This window comes from Nilaparvata lugens, chromosome 6 (assembly GCF_014356525.2).
Source record: "Nilaparvata lugens isolate BPH chromosome 6, ASM1435652v1, whole genome shotgun sequence".
NCBI classification, from domain to species: domain Eukaryota; kingdom Metazoa; phylum Arthropoda; class Insecta; order Hemiptera; family Delphacidae; genus Nilaparvata; species Nilaparvata lugens.
This window is the reverse complement of record NC_052509.1, coordinates 66,035,546-66,050,479: the sequence shown is the minus strand read 5'-3', so window position 1 is coordinate 66,050,479 and position 14,934 is coordinate 66,035,546. Positions and strand designations below refer to the sequence as shown.

Genomic DNA, 14,934 nt, shown 5'->3' with positions numbered 1-14,934 from the left:
ACGATATTTTCGCCACACTACAGGTATTGCTGACAAAATAAATAAAGAATACAAAATAAAGAATACTCGTTAAGCTATCGTACCTATCTGTTGATTTTAGTGGTAGAAGATTTGCAGTCAGGATTTCAGATTCTTTTAAAATTTCACTTGGAATACCACAGCCATCTTCAAGCATTTTTGAAAATCGGAATGCACTAATCACAATAATAATTGAATAAAACTGGTTGCGAAGCGATTAGTTTGATTCGAAACTGGAACTGAAATCATGGCGACTTCAGCTGACGATGAAAGTGGACACTTGCCCGATATAGCGGATGACTTATTAACTACTTCATGAGCGGCTGGAAAGAGACAACTTTCTGGCCTAGACCTGAAAAGAAACCTTTTCTACGTCGTCTGCAAACAAGGTCTTCAGATCTACGTAGGGAGAAAACAGCTGCTTTCTGTGCAGTGTGGCGAAAAAATTCTAGTCGATCTTTTCATGCAAGCACCTATGACTGGATATCATATACAATTCAACAACACAGTTGTTCTATCAATCTTCATGTGAAACATAGGGTAAACAAAAATTCTTCAAAACATGTGGGCCTAGTCTTCGAAAATAATAAATTCCCATTTTCATAGAGAAAGTTCCGGGATATTCCGTCAAAATTCTCATTCAAGCACCCTCATGAGTCGGCCAAAAGTTATAAAATTGAAAATTTGCAGAAAATTCTGCCATGTTTCACCATTATTATTTTATTCATTTATTCATATGCAAATACAATCCAGGTAAAAACAACATGCATTTGCCCAAAACTGCTTCAAACCTTAATTTGGAATACACAGTTTAAAGGTTATGCTACTTACGTAACTTGAATGATAACTTAATTCGCACACAATTTCGAGACAAAATTGACAACAAATCATCCTGGGAGCGCGATGTTTACTGGCACGTTTTGATGTGAGGTAAACACTAACCGAGTTTGTCCGATCCTGAAAAATGTCTTTCGTCATGGAACTTGAATATTATTGTGAGAAGAGTCCATGCTTGTTTAACTGGAGTTATCTCAAATAAGTGGGAATTTTAGTATTCTTCGATAATCTTTAGTACACAGATACGTAACCAAGAAATGGAAAGGGTATAGACTGTAAAAACATTTCGATAGATAAGATCATATTTTATTCAACACCGTACACTTTCCAATATACAGTTGAAAAACGTCAGGTCTTAATAAAAAACATGATACGTCTTAATAAGTTCACAATAACATAGAGAAACAATAGCATAAGTAGATATCCCATGGTATAGGGCGTTTATGTCGCACTTTTACTGTTATCCCAAGCCGATAGTTCACTTAGTTCTTTCTCATGAAGCTTTGTGACGCTGGTAGTCTCTGAAATTGTGCGTTCTACACTCTCACCCCAACAAAACAGTAAAAATTCACAATAATCGACAGTAATCGGCTTGAGATAACAGTAAAAGTTGCGACATAAATTCCTATACCATGGATATTTATTTACGCTAATGTTTCTCTATGACAATAATAATAAATAAATGAATGTTTATCTCCTAAAAAACTAAAACCACAACATCAATTACACAAGTATTAGATATAAATTACAATATTACATACAATAGTTAGTTACAAAAAATTCTTATAATGGTCCTCTACTTGTTTAGTTTTTTCTGTGTGGAAATTGACCTACTTCACTATGGCGTACCATGTTCTAGAGTAGGTTTTGTTAGTTTTTTTGAGCGTTATTAATTAGTTAGTGTTTAGTAAGTCATTAGGTGGTTAGTTGTTGTTTGAAATAATGTTTTCTATGTTCTGTCTTCCTTTGCTCATCAACCAATTGTGTACTATTGTTTTCAACTTTCGAACTTTGAATAATCACAATTATCGGCCTATAATCACAATGGGTAATAATCACAATTATCGGCCTATAATCACAATGGGTAATAATCACAATTATCGGCCTATAATCACAATGGGTAATAATCACAATTATCGGCCTATAATCACAATGGGTAATAATCACAATTATCGGCCTATAATCACAATGGGTAATAATCACAATTATCGGCCTATAATCACAATGGGTAATAATCACAATTGGTAATAATCACAATTTTTCATCGAGTCCAGGAGTGAGAGAACGGTTGCTCAAAACGTATGTATGGAGCATAGCAACCTATGGAAGTGAAGCTGGGCGGTGGGTGTGAGGGAAGAGAGAAGAATTTCTGCTTTTGAGAATCAACAGGATCAACCCAAAACTACAGTATATCTCTCCCTAATATCAATAGTAGTATAATCTGAATGATGTTATGTAAATACTTCTCATGGAATCACAAAGATTTACAGTTCAAATACATTTATACCATTTTTCCCCTATTAATGTCAATCAGAAATGTGGAAAGATAAATGTTACACTCATGACAATGGTACTGATTTTAAAATCAACGAAGAAGGAATAATAGTTGATTCATATGGAAATGTATTATTTTAAGTTTCCGAGCTCGGGATTAAGCTAAGTTTTAGTCTATAAACAGCTGGAGTTGGAGAATCGCCTTTCCGAAACTGGGTGTAGTCGCAGTCCACGCTTAGATTTAAATATCGGGGCACCAAGCTTTGCTCGTTATTTATTTATTGATAAACAGAACTCAATTCTTTAAAATTATTGGGGAAGTACTAACAGGCACAGCCAAAAATTGTTTCTCACCCGAATTTTGATTTATACACTATAAATATTTCAAAAAAGTAGGTTATGTTCCATACACTTGAGTTCAGGTAAAATTTTCAGTCCAAATATTTGAAAACATAGAAGTTCTAATTTGGATTGTTCACAAACCAAATTAAATAACAAAATAACACTCACCAATCACTTAGAAAAGTGAAATAATGATTAACTCTGAATATTATGATATACTATCTCATGTCAACAAATCAGATTATTTTGGACAATTAAAATTTCTAGTTTTTTTTCGAGATACAGTGAGCTAATTGATTACACAGCTGATCTCCCACACAGGCACACGCATCTTCGTTTATCGACAGATGATGAATTATCATCTGTTTTTCCAAGGATGAATATTATCCTTCTCATGTCCTTCAGCGAGTTTTCCCAGGGATGAGACCTAGTGCAATCGAATTTTTTTATCATAAACCTACTATGTTCGAAATTTCGTGAAAATCGTTAGAGCCGTTTTCGAGATCCTTTGAACATGAATAACCAGATATAGAAATATAAACAGATATACATAAATTTTTTGCTTAATAGAATAGGATTAAGAGAAAACTAGGAAATTGAACACAAAATGGAGAGAAAATAGTGTAAACTCTCAGCTGTTTTGAATTATTCAGGAATGTTCCATTTCGTCGAGGAAAAACGTTGCCAATTATATAGAAATGAGAAAATTGAGATTATCTTAAAAACTGCGATTACGCCCCGTTTTTGAGAACCAATTTTCTGACTACAGCGGTTCAATGTCTAGAACTTAGCTGAATCCTGAGCTCGGAAACCCGCCCTCAGTATTTTGAAGTGAACTCAAAAGTTCCCCACACCAGTGTGCCCTCTTTCTGGAGAACTCGCTCAAAATTACACTGATCTCTTGAAAACAGTGGAAAATAGAGAAAATTAGTTCATGTTTTATTGATTTATCAATTGCAAGCATCATTGATTAACTGCTGTTATTTTTTTTGTAGTGATGAATTACTACACTTTTTCTCTCATGCAGTTCTATGTTCTCTCCTGTTCCGTCGTCAAACGGATTGAAGGAGTGAGTGAGGAGAAGAGGAAGAAGAAAGAGAAGAAGAAGTAGAAGAGGAATAAGGAGATGGTGAAGAAGTAGAAGAGGAAGAAGAAGATGGGGGACGACGAAGAAGAGGAAGAAAAGAAGAAGAAGAAGAAAAAAGAAGAAGAAGAAAAGAAGAAGAAGAAGAAGAAGAAGAAGAAAAGAAGAAGAGAAGAAGAAGAAGAAGAAGAAGAAGAAGAAGAGAAGAAGAAAAGAAGCAGAAGAAGAAGAAGAAGAAGAAGAAGAAGACGAAGAAGAAGAAGAGGAGAAGAAGAAGAAGAAGAAGAAGAGGAAGAAGAAGAAGAAGAAGAAGAAGAAGAAGAAGAAGAGGAAGAAAGAAGGGGAAGAAGAGGAAGAAGAGGAAGAAGAAGAAGAAGAAGAGGAGGAAGAAAAAGAGGAAGAAGAATAGGGAGTGAGTGAATTACGTTGGGCAACGAACAAGATTCGTATCAATGTTCAAAGAATTTGCGTTGGTAATTTTCAGCTAATTGATGAAAGGGATGGAAAGTTATCGTCGATTATACAAACAAACAAACAGATTAACTCACAGAAACAGACAACGGACAACATCATAATGAACATATAGTTCTTCAACGATGTAGGGATATGATTAACCAACAATCTAAATAATGAAAAACTATTGATTAATCATTGAGAAATATATTTTCTCCACGAATAAAACATAATTGATTATTTGAAACAAGAATGAACAGTTAATATTACACCAGATATACATGTATCAGTGATCCTCTATAGAAGGACATTGGCAGTCAGAGATTCGGCAACAATTTCTTCTGTCTCTCTCCACTCCCTTTATAACGTAGACCTCACTATAGCGGTCCAATATCTCTGATTGATTGATTGAGTACTTTATTTATGTAGACTACAATATACTGGCTTATACACTTATATACAATAGCTTACAATTAATACAGCCAAATTATAGATGAAATATCATAATATAGACTAAGAAAATAATTATTGAACTGTATATGATATGAAAAAGTAATTTGTAATATAATAACTATAGATATTATATTGTTATGCATCTACATAAATTGGCGGAGCTTTGGACATATCAATGTCCATTCTTCGGAAGAATATTAAAAATATCCTCCCCACTAACTCTCTCCAAAATGGTCTGATCGGAGGGTTGTGGATAAATAATCAGAAGATGTGCCGCAATATTGAATCAATTTTTTCTTTGGTAACGATACTTTGATATAGTTATTCGAGCAATCTCATCCATTACCCTGTGATGCTGGGTTGTTGCAGAGATTTGGATGGATGGAAAAACTTGCAAGGCCTTTAACCCTATTAAAAAGTTTGCTGGGATGTCAAATCTTCGGGACGGACATGATGAATAGGCCTACAAGAATTCTGAAGATAATCCTCCCACGAACGTACAGTTTTCTGCCATAGAGGTCCACGTTATAATGGTAGTATTTGACTATCATTGGTGTTGCTATCCTTGTCTATCACCCTTGTATTATCTTCCTATAGTGAGGTCCACGTTATAATGACAGTGTTCGATAGAGCTTTCAGAACATAGAGCTTTCTGTTCTATATCGTACCGTGACGTGTCGTCCCGGAATGTGAGTGTCAGCGCTGTTTTCAGATCTGGCTGCAACTGTCTATAACGTTGATGGAAAGATAAAATTTTCAAGATGTTTGATGTTTTTGAATGGGTAGTATTATAGACAACTGTCTACTAACGTTAATGGAAAGATACATTTTCAAGATGTTCCATGTTTTGAACGGGTAGTATTATAGTCCACTAGACAGCTGATTTATGATGAATAATATTGGCTAATAATATTGAATAATATTTACGGTAATATTGGCGTATGAAGAAGGCTCCTTTTTTCTTTTATATTATCCTTGAAATGCAAAATTTCCAAAAACCTTGTATATACGTCGACGCGCAATTTGAAAAGGAACATACCTGTCAAATTTCATGAAAATCTATTACCGCGTTTCGCCGTAAATGGGCAACATAAAAACATATTAACATAAACATTTAAACATTTAAACATTGAGAAAAATGACAAACCGTCGACTTGAATCTTAGACCTCACTTCGCTCGGTCAATTACAATGCTACATTTTCTTTCAAGATGGCGGATCTTGGCGTCAGGATACTAGCCGACTTTCCATTCTGTGGTTCATTCTGTGATCACTAATCTGTGATCAGGTTTTCCACTGAAAGTAAAAAAGACACGATGGAATTGATCAGTGGCTTTGAACACAACCATTGGTGTTGCTATCCTTGTTCATCATTCGACAAATCGGATCCCCTGCATAGTTGCCATATCGTTTTTAAACAATGTTATAATATAAATGATCAACAAGATGATCAATCTCAATAATGGAAGCTCATTATTGAATGAATGAGAACTATTTTTTTAGATAAATAGTACATAAATATATACGATCCAATAGATGAAGGAACGAGCTTTTAATAGATGATTCTTACAAGAAGGAACAGTTAATATTACATCAGATATACCGGTATCAGCTATCCTCTATAGAAGGCAGTGACTAGGCAGAGAATCGATAACGCTGTTCTCCTATCTTTCTCAACTGCCATTATAACGTGGACCTCACTATAGTGTATGGAACTTTTTGAGTTCACGTCAAGGAAGAATGATAATGAAAACATTTCTACATGAATGGAATTTTTGAAATATTTAATAATTGTTAATTAAAAAAATCTAGTGTGGGACACTCACACAACTTCCCTTGCTCATTGATCTAAAAGCCTCATTTACGAGGATAATTTAGGGAATAACATTATGCCGATTGGCGGCAATATAATTAAAACTACGATTATACTATTGTGATTGTGTTCAGAGCACATTTTCCTTTGTTTGGATTATGACATTTTCAGGATTTTTTAAAAGTTGTCAGAACAGCTGTTCTACAAATAAAATATCGACCTGTGTTCTTTTGAATGAACTGCTCTACCTACCTACCTAACGCACGAGAAGGAGGTTACAAAGTAAATTTTTCAAGGATGGGGTGGACCCCATGTTGATTTCTCAGGGAGGAGACTCATGCCAGTTAATAGAGCTGATATATAACTAACTATACAGGGTATAAATTTGAAAAAATCGGTCAAGTCATTTTTGAGAAAATCGTGATAGAAATTTAACAAAATTCATTTTTCTCAGGAATATTTCGGAGCTCCTGCAATTTTCCCAGAAATGAGACTCATGTTATTTGATAGAGCTTATGAATAGCTATCTAGGGTATAAATTTGAAGAAAATCGTTAGGGCCGTTTTCGAGAAAACCGTGAAAAACATGGTTTTTTAGCCATTATCCGCCATTTTGAATTGAATTTCTTATTGTCGGATCCTCATGGTATAAGTACCTTAAGTTTAAAATTTCAAGTCAATCGGTTAATCAGGAATGGAGCTATCGTGTTCACAGACACACACACACACACACCACACACACACACACAGACACAGACCAACATCCAAAAATCATGTTATTGGACCCAGGGGACCTTGAAACGTATAGAAAACATGAGATTAGGGTACTTTAAATTTTTTTGGAAAGCAATACTTTCCTTACCTATGGTAATAGGGCAAGGAAAAGTAAAAAGACGGCTTCTCGGATTGGTTCTCCTGGAATTAATCAGGATTAATATTTAACAGGCTTTTGTGCAATCGGCACTTAGTCTGTTAAGTCTCTTCACGATATGAGTGACCATTATTACATTCAATTTCGAGTACATTTTCTATTTTCTTAGTAATAAATAGGTCTACAATTTCTAAGAAGCTCTATTGAAATGATTGATGAATATTATAATTTTAGTAGTTGACCACTATTTCCAATATGGTATCAAAATGGGAAAATTCCAAATTCAAATTTCACTTTTCGTGTAGTTGAGAAGTTATAATGTAGTAATTATTCATATGAATGAAAAAGACTATGAAATTGTCAAAAAAACCACAGATTATTGATACTTACTTAGAAAGAACCGGTCTCTGTTATTACACCATTGTCAATCTCTGACATCTGATATTAATGGTGTAAAAACCGGTCTTTCTAAGTACCAATAAATCTGTGGTTTCTTGACAATTTCTTAGTCTTTTTCATTCAAGTTCAAATTTAACTGAGTTCAACATTAGCCAGTAGCTACTGCCATTCTTGGCTGTTCTCAGATATCAGTCGGCCAATCAGGATAGAGTTTTGGAGTGGGGAGAACGACATCTTATTGGCTGGTGCTGATACCTTATTGAGCAGACGCCATTCTGTTGTATGTTGATGAATTAATCACATGCTAGTATGCTAAGTTCTCTGAAATTTGATTATCATGAGTGATTCAGTTTTCCAACTCAGGCACTTTGTTGAGGAATCGATTTTCTAATGAAATGAGGTCAGAATCTGGAGAGGTAGGAGAGAACATAAAAAATCTGGTGTGGTGCACTCACACAACTTTCCATGCCGTTATGAAAATTGATCACCTGACGCTAGTGTTCACGCGCATCTCAAGTCTACTACTATTCAAAGATCTGACTGGTGACAGGACAATAGCGCTATAGATTTTGTATTAAAATTTTTTAAATAAGTGCAATATTTCTAAAGTTTTCAATTCATCGTGATACATTCTGTGATTCATTTAGAGTATAAAATCAACCTTCAACCTTCAAAATTTTAAATCATCATTCCTGGACCGAAAATCAAGTAACGAAGCAGTGTGTGATTACATAACCTATCTTTTGGACAACATCAACATTTTATCAAAATTTTTGGAGGGAAATAGTACAGGCTAAGCCTAGTTTTTACTCCAATGTCATAATTGAATATGATTATAGTATTTTATACTATAAATGAATTAAATTATAATGTAGCATAGCAATTGACAATGTGGATTATTATTAGAAGATTTGGAAGAATTTACATTTTAATAAAAGAAACACGAAAAAATTCTTTATTAGGCGGAGTTAGGACTTTCAAGTAGTCTCTTCCATCACCTCGATAAGTCTAAAAGATAATACGATTGAAAATAAAAGAATAATAATAATTATCATTATTATTAGTATAATTCTAAAAAACATACGATCTTATAAGATTTGAAGTCTTGGACTTGTGTTGGAAAGCCATGTAGCCTAGAGATGGCAAGGATTACAATATTTCCGATTTGAACGATCCATACAATTTTGAGGAATCGTCCCATAAAAATACACTATGATTCCTCTTCTGCCAAGGCTTACATTGATCGGCCGGATGCGTTGTAGAACGAGAGCACGAAGAGAGTAGCCTTTCTCTCACAACTCACTCTCACTCTCTTTCTCTCTCTTTCTTTCTTTCTCACTCTCTCGTTTTTTCTCTCTAACTCTCTCTCTCTCTCTCACTTTCTCTCTCTTTTTCCCAGCCCCAAAAGTATCCACTGGTTGGTGTTCCAAATATTTTCATCTCCCTTCTAACTAATGTTCGTTGCATGTTTGAAGGGTTTCAGTGGATGATGTATGATGGCTGAATTTGGGATAATTCATTATTTTTTACTTCTTTGCCCTTTACCATAGGTAAGGAAAGTACTGCTTTCCAAAAAAATTTAGGTACCCTAATTTCATGTTTTCTATACGTTTCAAGTCCCCTGAGTCCAAAAACATGATTTTTGGGTGTTGGTCTGTGTGTGTGTGTCTGTGAACACGATAACTCCATTCCTAATTAACCGATCGACTTGAAATTTTAAACTTAGGGTCCTTATACCATGAGGATCCTGAAATAAGAAATTCAATTCCAAATGGCGGAAAAAATGGCAACAGATTTTTAAACTGGTCTTCTCTGATTTGGTTCACGTGAAATTAATCGGGATTGAAATTTAACCAGAATTTGTGCAACCGGGCCCAATATATCAGTTTGAGCTTAGGGGAAGAAAGCATTGGCTTTATTTTGAAGCTCAAATTAATATCTTACTTCAGCTATTATGCTATCTCTCCTCTATGGTATCAGTTAATTCCTCCAGTATAGTGAAAGTATTATTCCATAAGTTTCAATGGGACAATTCATACTCGCTCGTCCGAGCTAAATGTGAATTGTCCCATTAGAACTCATGTAAATTATATTCTCACATATGCCGGTCACTTCAACTGATATATATTATTCACATAAGTTTCAATGGGACAATTCATACTCGCTCGTCCGAGCTAAATGTGAATTGTCCCATTAGAACTCATGTAAATTATATTCTCACTATGACGGTCACTTCCACTGATATGTCTGTGTATATCACAGTAGTTTCAATTCACAAATAATATCATCAGCTGATTATATAACGAGCGAAGTGAGGTCTAAGATTCAAGTCGACGGTTTTGCATTTATGTTTATATGTTTTTATGTTTGTTCATATATGTTTATATGTTCCGCATTTACGTCGAAATGAGGATATAGATTTTCATGAAATTTGACAGGTATGTGCTTTTTCAAATTGCGCGTTGACGTATATACAAGGTTTTTGGAAATTTCAAGGATGATATTAAAGGAAAAGGAGAATCTTTCATAGGCCAATATTAGAGTAAAAATCAAACTATAGATTTATTCATCATAAATCAGCTGTCGAGTGGATTATAAATTGCTTGCAATGACACATGCAATTCAATATCTCAATGTAACTTAGTGAAAAAAACAGCTGTTGTGTGGACTATTAATTGCATGCAGTGAGGCATGCAACTGAAACCTGAAGGTAGCATAGTATTTTCTCCAATATTAGAGTAAAAATCAGACTTAGATTTATTCATCATAAATCAGCTGTCGAGTGGATTATAAATTGCTTGCAGTGACGCATGCAATTCAATATCTCAATGTAACTTAGTGAAAAAAACAGCTGTTGTGTGGACTATTAATTGCTGCAGTGAGGCATGCAATTGATAACCTGAAGTAGCATAGTATTTTCTCCAATATTAGAGTAAAAATCAGACTATAGATTATTCATCATAAATCAGCTGTCGAGTGGATTATAAATTGCTTGCAGTGACGCATGCAATTCAATATCTCAATGTAACTTAGTGAAAAAAACAGCTGTTGTGTGGACTATTAATTGCATGCAGTGAGGCATGCAATTGATAACCTGAAGTAGCATAGTATTTTCTCCAATATTAGAGTAAAAATCAGACTATAGATTTATTCATCATAAATCAGCTGTCGAGTGGATTATAAATTGCTTGCAATGACACATGCAATTCAATATCTCAATGTAACTTAGTGAAAAAAACAGCTGTTGTGTGGACTATTAATTGCATGCAGTGAGGCATGCAATGATAACCTGAAGTAGCATAGTATTTCTCCCGAATTTGTTCTGCTTTCAACTCGGTAAGCTTTGATGATAGTAGCATAGCTGTTTACATCAAATTATAGCATTGACGATACAACAACCCAAACAGTCATCAGTCGTTTATACACCGATATCTCGCCGACACGACAGGACAGGACAGAATTTACTCTGATGGACAGTATTAGAGGAGACCGTGGTTTATAACTGCGCGAGGTCTACTGTTCACAGAACTACTAGTACCTGTATTTGTACAGAAACAGTACGATACCGATATTACTAGTAGTGGTGTAAATAGCAGACCTTACGCAGTTTTCTCATCCATCTGGTTTCACCTGTTCACCAGCTTCTCCAGACATCTGTGTAATGCATGCAATGGATGATCCACTTGTCAGCTGATTGATTATGGATAATTTTAAAGTTTGATAAATCCTGTCTTCAGAGTAGATGAGTGATATCGTAGTATGGAGGGAATTCCTTTTCCTTCATATTATTATTGAAATGCAAAATTTCCAAAACCTTGTGTATACATCGACGCGCAGTTAAAAAAGGAATATTCCTGCAAAATACCATAGAATTCTATCAACGCGTTTAGCCGTGAATGCGTTACTTACATACAGACAGAAGAAAGAAATCCGAGTTAAAAACAAGACCTCATGCGTTCAGTCCATAAGCTAAACTGCAAATCTTTCTGGTCAGTTTCTAGATCTATAGAAAAATGGACATGATAATGGTAATCATCATCACATGGTTTTAACCCACAAATATCACCAGCTAGAAGTTGAATTGATTGAGGCAAACCCAGGTATGCTCACATTCGTCGCCCTGATGGACAAGAGTCCACTGTGTCGCTCCGTCATCTTGCCCCTAAGATAACACGAAAATCTAGCCGGGTAGAATGATATGAAAACCATATGTTGTCGTTGTCATTGATTCATTCATAAATATCAAATGTTGATCCGTTACTAGTAGAAAGTCATGTTCAATTTATTTGATTATACCTGTATTTGTACAGAAACATCAAGATGCTGATATTATAAGCTGGAACTTCATATATTTGTAACTTTGTTTAGTTGAGAAGTTAATATTGTGGTAATTATTCATCATAAATCAGCTGTCGAGTGGATTATAAATTGCTTGCAATGACGCATGCAATCCAATATCTCAATGTAACTTAGTGAGAAAACAGCTGTTGTGTGGACTATTAATGGCATGCAGTGAGGCATGCAATTAATAACCTGAAGTAGCATAGTATTTTCTCCCGAATTTTTTTGCTTTCAACTCGGTAAGCTTTTGATGATAGTAGCATAGCTGTTTACATCAATTACTAGCATTGACGATACAACAACCCAAACAGTCATCAGTCGTTTATACACCGATATCTCGCCGACACGACAGGACAGGACAGAATTTACTCTGATGGACAGTATTAGAGGAGACCGTGGTTTATAACTGCGCGAGGTCTACTGTTCACAGAACTATAGTACCTGTATTTGTACAGAAACAGTACGATACCGATATTAATAGTAGTGGTGTAAATAGCAGACCTTACGCAGTTTTCTCATCCATCTGGTTTCACCTGTTCACCAGCTTCTCCAGACATCTGTGTAATGCATGCAATGGATGATCCACTTGTCAGATGATTGATTATGGATAATTTTAAAGTTTGATAAATCCTGTCTTCAGAGTAGATGAGTGATATCGTAGTATGGAGGGAATTCCTTTTCCTTCATATTATTATTGAAATGCAAAATTTCCAAAACCTTGGTATACATCGACGCGCAGGTTAAAAAGGAATATTCCTGCAAAATACCATAGAATTCTATCAACGCGTTTAGCCGTGAATGCGTTACTTACATACAGACAGAAGAAAGAAATCCGAGTTAAAACATAGACCTCACTGCGTTCAGTCCATAAGCTAAACTGCAAATCTTTCTGGTCAGTTTCCTAGATCTATAGAAAAATGGACATGATAATGGTAATCATCATCACATGTTTTAACCCACAAATATCACCAGCTAGAAGTTGAATTGATTGAGGCAAACCCAGAGTATGCTCACATTCGTCGCCCTGATGGACAAGAGTCCACTGTGTCGCTCCGTCATCTTGCCCCTAAGTAACACGAAAACTAGCCGGGTAGAATGATATGATAACCCATATGTTTTCGTTGTCATTGATTCATTCATAAATATCAAATGTTGATCCGTTACTAGTAGAAAGTCATGTTCAATTTTATTTGATTATACCTGTATTTGTACAGAAACATCAAGATGCTGATATTATAAGCTGAACTTCAACTTATTATTGTAACTTTTGTTTAGTTGAGAAGTTAATATTGTGGTAATTATTCATAATAAATGAAAAAATCTGGTGTGGCGCACTCACACAACTTTCCTTGCCGTTATGAAAATTGATCACCTGACGCTAGTGTACCCGCGCATCTCAAGTCTACTATTCAAAGATTTGAGCCAGCTGGTGACAGGGCAATAACGCTGGAGACACACATGAGGTCTGCTATCTCTTCATAGTGAATGATTTAATAGAATCAACAATAATTTGCAATTGAATAATCACATTTTCTCGAATTAAAGGTTATTTTCAAATCTAGCAGAAAATGTTACTGAACATTATTGTAGAGATTTTCATGCTCAATCTACTACTTGATTTTTTTTTGTTCAATTGTATCTGAAGCCTGATAATTGGGAATCTATCTGCATTGCGGGGCGGAGCTCCTGAAATTTTTACAGATATGGGACTTGTAGCAGTTGATAGCGCTTATCGATGACTATTTTAGGTATGAATTTGATCAAAATCGTTGGAGCCGTTTCCGAGAAAATCACGAAAAACCCTGTTTTTGACAACATTTTCGCCATTTTAGCCGCCATCTTGAATTGGATTTGATCGAAATTGTTCGCGTCGGATCCTTATAGTGAAAGGACCTTAAGTTCCAAATCTCAGGCATTCCGTTTAATTGGGAGATGAGATATCGTGTATACAGACGCACATACATACACACACACAAACACACACTACAGACCAATACCCAAAAACCACTTTTTTGACTCAGGGGACCTTGAAACGTATAAAAAAATTAGAAATTGGGGTACCTTAATTTTTTTCGGAAAGCAATACTTTCCTTACCTATGGTAATAGGGCAAGGAAAGTAATAAATGAAAAAGACTAAGAAATGGTCAAAAAAATACAGATTCATTGATACATAGAAAGAATGGTTTTGTTATTACAGCATTGTCAATCTCTGATAAACTCAGGAGGAGATGGATCTTATTATTAGAGATTGATTGAGTTATCAATAAATCAGTGGTTTTTGACAATTTCTTAGTCTTTTTCATTTAATGGTGTAATAACCGAAACGGTCTTTCTAAGTATCAATAAATCTGGTTTTTTTTGAAAATTTTTAGTCTTTTTCATTTAATAACTATTATAAGCCAACTTATTATAATTCCTAAATATGTTTTTGGTTGGAGAGCGTAGCCTATGTATTAAAAGATAATAATAATCTGAAAATTTTTCTGGTCAGTTTTCCAGAACTGTGGGAAAAAAGATATGGTTACTATCCATGTAATCATCATCGCATGTTTAGATACACAAATAAAATCAGCTGATTATACCTGTATTTTCACAGTAACAGTAGATACCGATATTATGAGAAAACTGCAGATTTTTCTGGCCAGTTTTCCAGAACTGTAGAAAACAGGACATGGTTATGGTCCATTTGATCATAGGACACATGGTTCAATCCACAAATATCACCATTGATTATACCTGTATTTGTACAGTAACAGTTGGATACCGATATCCTATTGAACGAGCAACTTCTGTTCAGATGTTTGGATGTTTAGATGTTTAGATGTTTAGA

At 34.9% G+C, this 14,934-nt stretch overlaps 1 protein-coding gene across 6 annotated transcripts in view; it reads left to right on the top strand.

Annotated features, from left to right (window-relative positions):
- The window catches only part of LOC111048259 (potassium voltage-gated channel protein Shaker), a 692,857-nt gene that overhangs the window by 477,437 nt on the left and 200,486 nt on the right, over window positions 1-14,934 (top strand). The gene's annotated exons all lie outside the window — the stretch shown is intronic.